The 8,210-nt window shown below is 38.1% G+C and overlaps 1 long non-coding RNA gene across 1 annotated transcript; it reads right to left on the bottom strand.

Annotated features, from left to right (window-relative positions):
• Positions 1 to 986: 986 nt before the first annotated feature.
• Positions 987 to 4,558, bottom strand: LOC140172187 (uncharacterized). The gene is made up of 3 exons (XR_011861694.1): positions 4,390 to 4,558; positions 2,746 to 2,828; positions 987 to 1,043 (listed from the first exon to the last, which is right to left on the bottom strand). It is a non-coding gene; the product is annotated as an uncharacterized lncRNA (long non-coding RNA).
• Between the last annotated feature and the right edge of the window lie 3,652 nt (positions 4,559 to 8,210).

Here is an 8,210-nt window from a genome sequence, read left to right as displayed (position 1 = left end):
CCAATTTTTCAGGTTAGGCTTATAGGCCTTAATTAATATCTTGTGCAAGAAGAATGGTCTTGACTAGCTGATAAATAATTACATGTACTTGGGCATGGTAAGAATACTTTTTCAGGTAAGCTTAAAGCCTTAATGTACGATTTCCTTCTAAATTTTAAATTTGAAGGAAATCTTTTAACTTTCAAAATTCAATCTGAAGCCATTTTTGAGCATATTTCCAAATCCCTAGCCCCCCCGCCCCATGTAATGCAAATTGCAAATTAGCAAAAAGCTTACCCCAAAACAGACAAATCTGGTTATATACTATTCCACAATTTGTATTTTATCTTGCTCGGTGATCTAAATATAGTGCATCCCCACACAGTGTTTCTAGAGTATCTGTCATACATGTCAAATACAGGGTTAAAAATTTGCTTAAAACCCCATTTTACATGATCTGCAGCCTTTCTTAACATATCTCGACCATTAAAAGTGAAATTATTCCAGTTTTAGTATTGATGCCGACTCAAATTAATGCAGCACGTGTATTGCTAACCATGTGCTATCTACTGAAGATAGCAACATTAAGATAATTATGATAATCAGGCAGGGCCTAATTTTTTGTTTCTCAGCCTTTCAGATATTTTTTAATTGAGTCACAGAACAAATTGAAACAAACATTAATACAGCCATACCTATTGTTAAGTAGGCAAAGCAATAGTTCAGTGAGTTGGACTTACCCATGAAACACAGCATCCCCTTTTAATGGCTTTTCTTGTTTGCGGCGGTTTTCTTGTAAATAGTTAAAAATGCTTGTGGCTGAAAGCCTAAAATTTGGTTGTACATGATGTTTTGTTTGAAAAATTAATAAATGATCCCATCAAACAACCGTGGGTTCATTCAAAACACCATGTTACCTAATGTTTATGATATGTTCTTCCATTAACCAACAAATATTGGGTAGGTAAGCAGCAGCTGCCAGCTTGATTTTTCGCAGAAAAAAAAAAAAAAATATGTACATCCTGTCAATCTTACAGCACACTGATTATATGTAGTGACGTCATCTGGTGAAGAAGAACAAAATAATTGTAACAAATGTAATCTTTTTATGCTTAGATATTGAGAAAACCATCCACAAAGTACAGCTATCACAAAGATAGGCACATGAGCCTTCTTTTGAAACTTTTTTTCCATTAAATCAATCCCGGTGTGGTTCTTACAATAAAAACACTGATTTTTTTTACCAGCCATTTACCTTTATGGTGTGATTTGGTGGTGTGGAATCTTATATTCCAGACAAGTGTCTGTGGCAGGTATGGATGTGCTGGATGTACCTTGCCTTTCCTTGCCCAGGATCTGAGCAAGATTTAATCTGAGCCATTCCTCGCCTTTTTTAATATGCTACCTTGCCTTTTACCTTTTCTCGCCTAGCCTTGCCAAATATGAGCACTTTCTTGTCTTTGTGGGTTTCTAGTGTTTGGTCTGGCCGGTCTGTAAGCTGTAGCCACTACAGTATTTACTCGTGGTGATGTTGCATTTTCAAAGAGGGGCATTTATTAGGTCTTTTCTAGCGGTAATTCAAGAAAAAAGGGTAAGCTTAAAAATCACACCAAAATGACTAACTATATTTGGACTTCCGGTTCAAATGTTTCGGTTGAAACAACTGATGGGACATTGATGGGTGGGGGCAAAAATAGTGTAAATCACGGTCTATAATACGTTCAATATCTAGTTCAATAGCCCGTTGAATGTAGGGGCTCAATAATGTTAAAATTGTAGTGGATTTATTATACTGCAATAAGGCCAAAAAAAAAGTTGTTTGTTTGTCCTCCACTGCCCGCTCCTCAGATCAAGGCCTGACCATTTTTTTTTAAATTTATTTTTTATAAAAATAAGTAAAAGTCAACATTTTTTCAGATTTGGAGTATCTCTGGACCTAGCTAGAGCTAAATACTAAGATCTTTCATGGTTGAAAGTAAAAAAAGCCCCCCAAAACATTTTGTGTCTTCAATATGCAAAGTTATAACTTTTAGTGACTTCAAAATACATTGGATATGAAATCATTAAAAGACTATGACATGAACACAAATTATAACTTTAACTGCATATTAAATACACAAAATGGTTTTTTTAAAGTCACCATGAATGAATACGCCAAATCTGGAAGAAACAAAAAATATCCGCCCGCCCACCGTCCTCTTTCAAAGCTGTGGAGGACAAACAAACATTTATTTTTTGGTTTCTACCTAACAATTGATGTATGTTTTATACGCTAAATACTGGATAATCTGGCTCACTATAAACACGCACATAGAGTAGTGAAGTAAAAATAGTCCTATAGTAAAATAATAAACTAAGCACAATTTTGATTTATCATTGCCCAAATCAATATAAAATTCAAATAACATGGTGAAGTTTTTAACATGGTGAAGTACGGTACATGATTTAGGCCTATAATTATGTCAACACTATTATAGTTGATTGTACGAACAACATAATTTTTTTCTAACTCCTTTTTCTTTCATGGCAAGTTTCTTTGAGACGCGAATCAGAAATTCATAATATAAATCTTAATGACCAATAGTCTTAATGACCAATCGTCCCCTATTTGGGACAATGGTCGAGGCCCTTGTCGAGGTCCAATGACCTTTAACCTTTTCCCATCGCTCCAACATGATATGGAATCTATATCAGTATCAGAGAGAGCACAGAGATTGCCGGGAGAGATTGCCCCCTGCATTACTGGCTTGCTTTTCAATTTCTTACCTTTGGAAACCTCGAAGTCTGTAACTTGTGATCGATATACCGCCATTTCTATATACTTTCCTTCTACATTAAGGTTCTTCTAGCTGTAAAATCAAAAAATACAAATTAACAAAGAATAATGAAGAATTAAATTTTACACTCCTGTGTAATAAAATAAGATTTATTCCTATTACTTGGCAATTAAAGCAATGTTCAACGGTTTTAGTCACAGGTTTTAAGAGCCTATGCATATGATCCTAGTCCCAATTCTGCTACTGAAAAGGAAATACTCCTGCTGATCCCTATACAGTCCAACCTCTTTTATCCGCCATGATGGGACCAAGCATTGTCCGGATAAGTGAAAAATCCGGATAAGTGAATTACATGTAGGCCTAATTCTGCATTGACTGACCAAGTACTGAAATTGGGAAAACAAAAGATTGTTTCAACACTAATAGATATGTCATTCCTGGCATTCAGACTCAGAGCATGGAATTAAGGTGTCAAATTATCAAAAACATGTTCTCTAGTGAAGATTTCTAAGCCGGATAACAGAGAGATCCGGATAAAAGAGGTCCAGATAAGAGAGGTTGGACTGTACTGATAAGTTGACAAGGATTTACAAGCATGTCCACTAATTCACAATAGTCGTGTTCACATTTTGAGTTACACCCGGCGTAAAGTTACGCTAACATTGATAAAAATTCCACAAATTTTTTCGCTACGGTACTCCTACCGCGTGTCCACACCTAGCCTACTCCTTGCACTACGCCGACCAGATCCACCAAGCATTAACTTCTGGTCGGTGTAAACATCGACTACCACTTCCAGTGTTTCTGTGACCTTTTTCAACCATGCAATATGTAATGTCTTAGTTCCAACCAACAAAAGGTGAAACTTACACCGGGTGTCAGGAGTAGCAGCGTTCACATTGCAACTTACACCTGGCGGAGGGTACACCCAGCTTGCTACTCCTGACTTTTGTCAGGAGTAAATCGTTGGAAGTACGCCTGGCGGAACTTACGCTGACCATCGTTCACACTGCCAGTACTCCTGGCAACGCCTACCGCTACTCCCAGCAACTTACGCAGGCCCCTGGGGTCACTCCCATTGTGGCCTGTACACCATCCGCGATAATGAAAACGCGTAAAAGGGTAGTTTTTGTGGGTAAGCACAATAAGCGAGTAGCAAAATTGCAATTGCTAATACTGCGGAAATGAAATTTAGGGTATGAAATTTGATGCAAGGAATAAAATCCCTGTTAGGGTGTGAAAACACCTGTTTAGGTTATTGTTTTAGCCAAGGGTTAAATCCTTGTTTAGGGTGCTTAAATTCAAAAGTTGATTATCGCGGATGGTGTACAGGCCACAATGGGAGCCCCGGCGCCGCCAAGGTCCGCCGGGCGTACGTCGGGCGATGTAAACACAACTAATAATCATCCTTTTCAGACTATTTACAAATTGACCTCAAATGACCTTTGACCTTAGTATATGTGACCTTGAATACCACCATTACATGCAAGCTCTCATATCGTTGCAATTGGATGTAAAGTGTAAACTATTCATTAGATACATGTACCAGATTTTTTATTTTCAGCCTATTTACAAGTTGAATTGTCAGAACTAAACCAGATGAATTCTCGTGTCTTTCTTGTTCTTTACTCACATAACTGGGTATTAATCTTAGATCACAAAATTACTTCACAAGGGCAGTGGTTCAGCTCTTCTTCTTCTGCAGTGCAAAATGGGGCAATTTCTTTCTAGCCATGTTATAGAAAACTGGTGAAAAACTGGTGAAACTTCGATGACAACATGATGGTTTTTTTTTCTGAAAATTGTCCTTGCTATCCGCAGCCCGTAGCCAAATGTCTAAGGGCGCGCACCACCAACTTGCTATAATGTAAATCGTGTAAAAATCGAATTTTGACAAATGAAATAAGGGGGCGGCTAACTCATCATATTTTACAATATAGCTATAAATAATTATAACAAGTTTACTTTACAAGTGACTATAACTTTGGAATTTAGAGTGCTCAAACCCATTACATAAATAATTATATATTTTTTTTAAATCTAACTTTATGAGTGCCTTTTAATTAATTTATTTTTTAATCTTCCAAAATTTGAGAGCTTATAATTAGCAAAAAAATATTTGTCTTTTATAATTGTCACTGTGCGTGTCAACTTACATTAAAGGAGGATTTCGTGATCCTAGCATCCTCATTTTATGACATTTTGCAATAGATATCTACGAAAAAATTTCAGTTGCTTCCAATTTTATGCGTTTATGAGTTATGCATGATTTAGTGTATTACACTGCACTGCTCCATAGGCCACTGTTGTAATTTCGTTCTGGTATACCAGTCCGAAGGTGATATTTTGGCTAAACAAATTAATCTGCAAGAACTTTTTTTGGTACATGGGGCTGTGCAATCCCGGTGTACAATAATTATGATTTCCAAACGGCGTGCAAAAATCGCTTGCCCCTCTCTCGGCCTGCCAAAATTGCTTGCCCCCCCCTCTCGGCCTGCCAAAAATCTTTGCCCCCCCCTGCACATGCCAATTTGCAAACTTTAAATGGTCTATATACATATGTTGCGAGCGTAGCGTGCAGGAAAATTTGCATATTTAAGCGTTTCCGTACGGTTTCCCTACGGAGGCTACGCCTTTTTAGAGCTTTTTATTTAAAAGGCCCCCCAAGAACGCGTGCAAAAAATCTCTTGCCCCCCTCTCAGCTTGCCAAAAATTGCTTGCCCCCTTTCGACTCGCCAAAAATTTCTTGCCCACCCAATTTTACCCTCCCCAGGCCTTCATGTGCTTTACAGATTATTCCAATTGAATGAACACAGCCTGACATAGGCATAGCATGACAAATTTGTGCGTACACTGCGCGATATACGCCACCGTGTCGACTGTTCATGCCTAACACGGACCCATCCATGCCAATGCACTCATGATTGGTTGGTATTGTATGGTATCCATTGTGCGCTCGACCGCTCATCTTGTAGTTTGAAATACTCAATATAGGATGATGATCGCAGTTGCATTGTGTACAGCTGTTGAAAGCTGCATTCATTCAATAGAGGCTGTCAGTGTGGCGTCATATGCCGCCATATTGTGGGTACACGCTGCGATTGTCCTTCGATCTCCATGTGTGATGATGCATGATAACAGTTGCATGGCAAGCTGCGCCCTGCGCGCGTAGTGTCCTATGCATTAACACGCGTATCATTTGTACCCACAAGATGGCGAAAGGCTGACGGCGCGCCTAATTCCCAATGTAAACAATAACATGAACAAGTGGAATAATTTGAGATATTTGACTTAATCTCAACTCCCTCAAACAAATAGCTTGCCAACTGCATCGGCACTAGCTTTGAAATTGAAGTTCAGCGAGCCGTATGTTATGTTGGCTTATGCCCCAGCATACTTTCCTGCCGCTTTGGCAAGCGGCAGGCGTTCAACCAATGACAAGCCTTGATTGTGTCTGTTTGTCTGCAATGCGCGTGCGCCACGCCGCTCAGCGGCAGGGTAGTATGAAACCAGCTTTAGCGTGGTTTCTTGTGTGCACATAATTTTATGCGGCACATTGATCGCCCGCATAAAAGTATGTACATGCACCAAGTAACGCTCTGTCCGGAACACGCTTAACTTCAAAGCTAGTGCCAGTGTCTCGAGGTAGATTATACTAAAGTTGTTTTCTTTAAACTTCCGTGGTCCGGGTATGCGCTGGTGAATTGCATTCGCGTAGAAGTGACAAGGTCGCCTACTACGCGCCGCGCCGAAGACCAATGGGTCAGCCGGCTTGTTGTCAAGTGCATTGATCAGCCAACCAGCGTGATTGTTTATTGCTTTTGTGTTTACGCTGCGTATACGCGATACACACAGGCACGACCACGGAAGTTTAAAGAAAACAACTTTAGATAGACTATAGATAGTGTCACGCATGCATGGTGAAACTAAAACCATGTCCATGAATGATGAAAACAATCAATATTATTTTGTATTTTATAGTATACTGTCATGACTGTACACACTGCACAGAATGTGCAGTTCATGTGTTCATATGTGTTACTGTAAATAGGCTAAAATACAAGGTGTATACTTACTTTGCTTAAATCAAATCTGTTTTGTGCATCGACTGTCAGTACATGGTTACAGATTTGAAGTCGCCATGTCCGTACATACATGCATGGATGTATCCTGGAGATATTTTTGCCACTGAGCAGCAACTTCTGATTCAGAACGTGACGTCGAACGGATCTAGATCCAAATAACATGGCGGGTGCGGGTTGACTATTGTATACGTTCTTAATTGATTGAGGATTAAGCTGTTTAATTTGAAATGAATTCTAGATGCTTTCAGCCATTGCATATGTTTAAAATTCTACAAAAAATGTTTACAAAAAATAAATTTCATAAATGATTGAAAAAAAAAAATGTTTGTACAAAACATAAAAATTAGGCCCCATGAAAATATTACGGCAGTACGGGGAATTTCGAAATCATCAATTTGGCGACACAAAATATCGGGAGTTATTGATAACAACATCATCCCAAAGACAGACAAATAATACTGTTTTATAATCAAATTTGATATTTTTGTGACATTTTTACACACAATTAGTATTTACAGTCGCTCAAGTTAATATATTGTATCGTAGTTTCTGAATAATAAAGGCCACTTTTAATGATATCATCGAATTTCATATGAATGCCCTAAGTCGCCATCTATACTTTGAACGTAAATAGTATTTAATACGCATTTTCTAATAAAACATTCTTTCTCCTAATTTCTTGAAAAAACCTTACAAATACAATATAAAATCTTCGAATATAATGACATTAGTTGGCAGAAGTAACATGACTAAAAAATAATAGAGATTACGTGAGATACAAGGAAGTGAAAGTTAGGGCGTATGCCTTAACTGCTAGTCAACTTACAAATCGCGAGTTGGGGCATTTTTGAATGCCCTAACTCGCTATTTATAATAATAATAATAATAATAATAATAATAATAATAATAATAATAATAAAAGAGATGAAGAAGAGGTTGAGAAAGAAGAAGAGATCAGATCAGACATGTACGCCGGCCGTATATGTCATGGTCACACCCGATGGGTCCCTGATTCTTAATCAGACAAGAGCAAACACCTTTTCTATCCTTTTCTTCATTCTTCGTTCTTTCTTTTCCCTTCTGTTCGCCAACAAGCAAAACTAGAGATTTCGGTTGATCGCATTCATCACTTTTATTTTCCTTTTAAATACACAAACATTGAAACACCTGAAGTTAACAATATCGCCTATCATCTAAAAAGAACCCAGTGATGGAACATTGACGATATCGCATCTTCCTCTAGTCAATGGTAAGTTGATAGGGTAAACATAATCTAACAGATTTTATGTAAACCTCTCGGGAGCTTCATCTGACTTGAGGCAACACATTTGCCCCTAGAACTCTCAGATGGCACAATGTTTTAACTATA

The sequence above is a fragment of the Amphiura filiformis genome, chromosome 15, assembly GCF_039555335.1.
Source record: "Amphiura filiformis chromosome 15, Afil_fr2py, whole genome shotgun sequence".
Classification (NCBI taxonomy): Eukaryota; Metazoa; Echinodermata; class Ophiuroidea; order Amphilepidida; family Amphiuridae; genus Amphiura; species Amphiura filiformis.
Note: the sequence above shows the minus strand (reverse complement) of the source record. Positions and strands in the feature narration are given on the sequence as shown.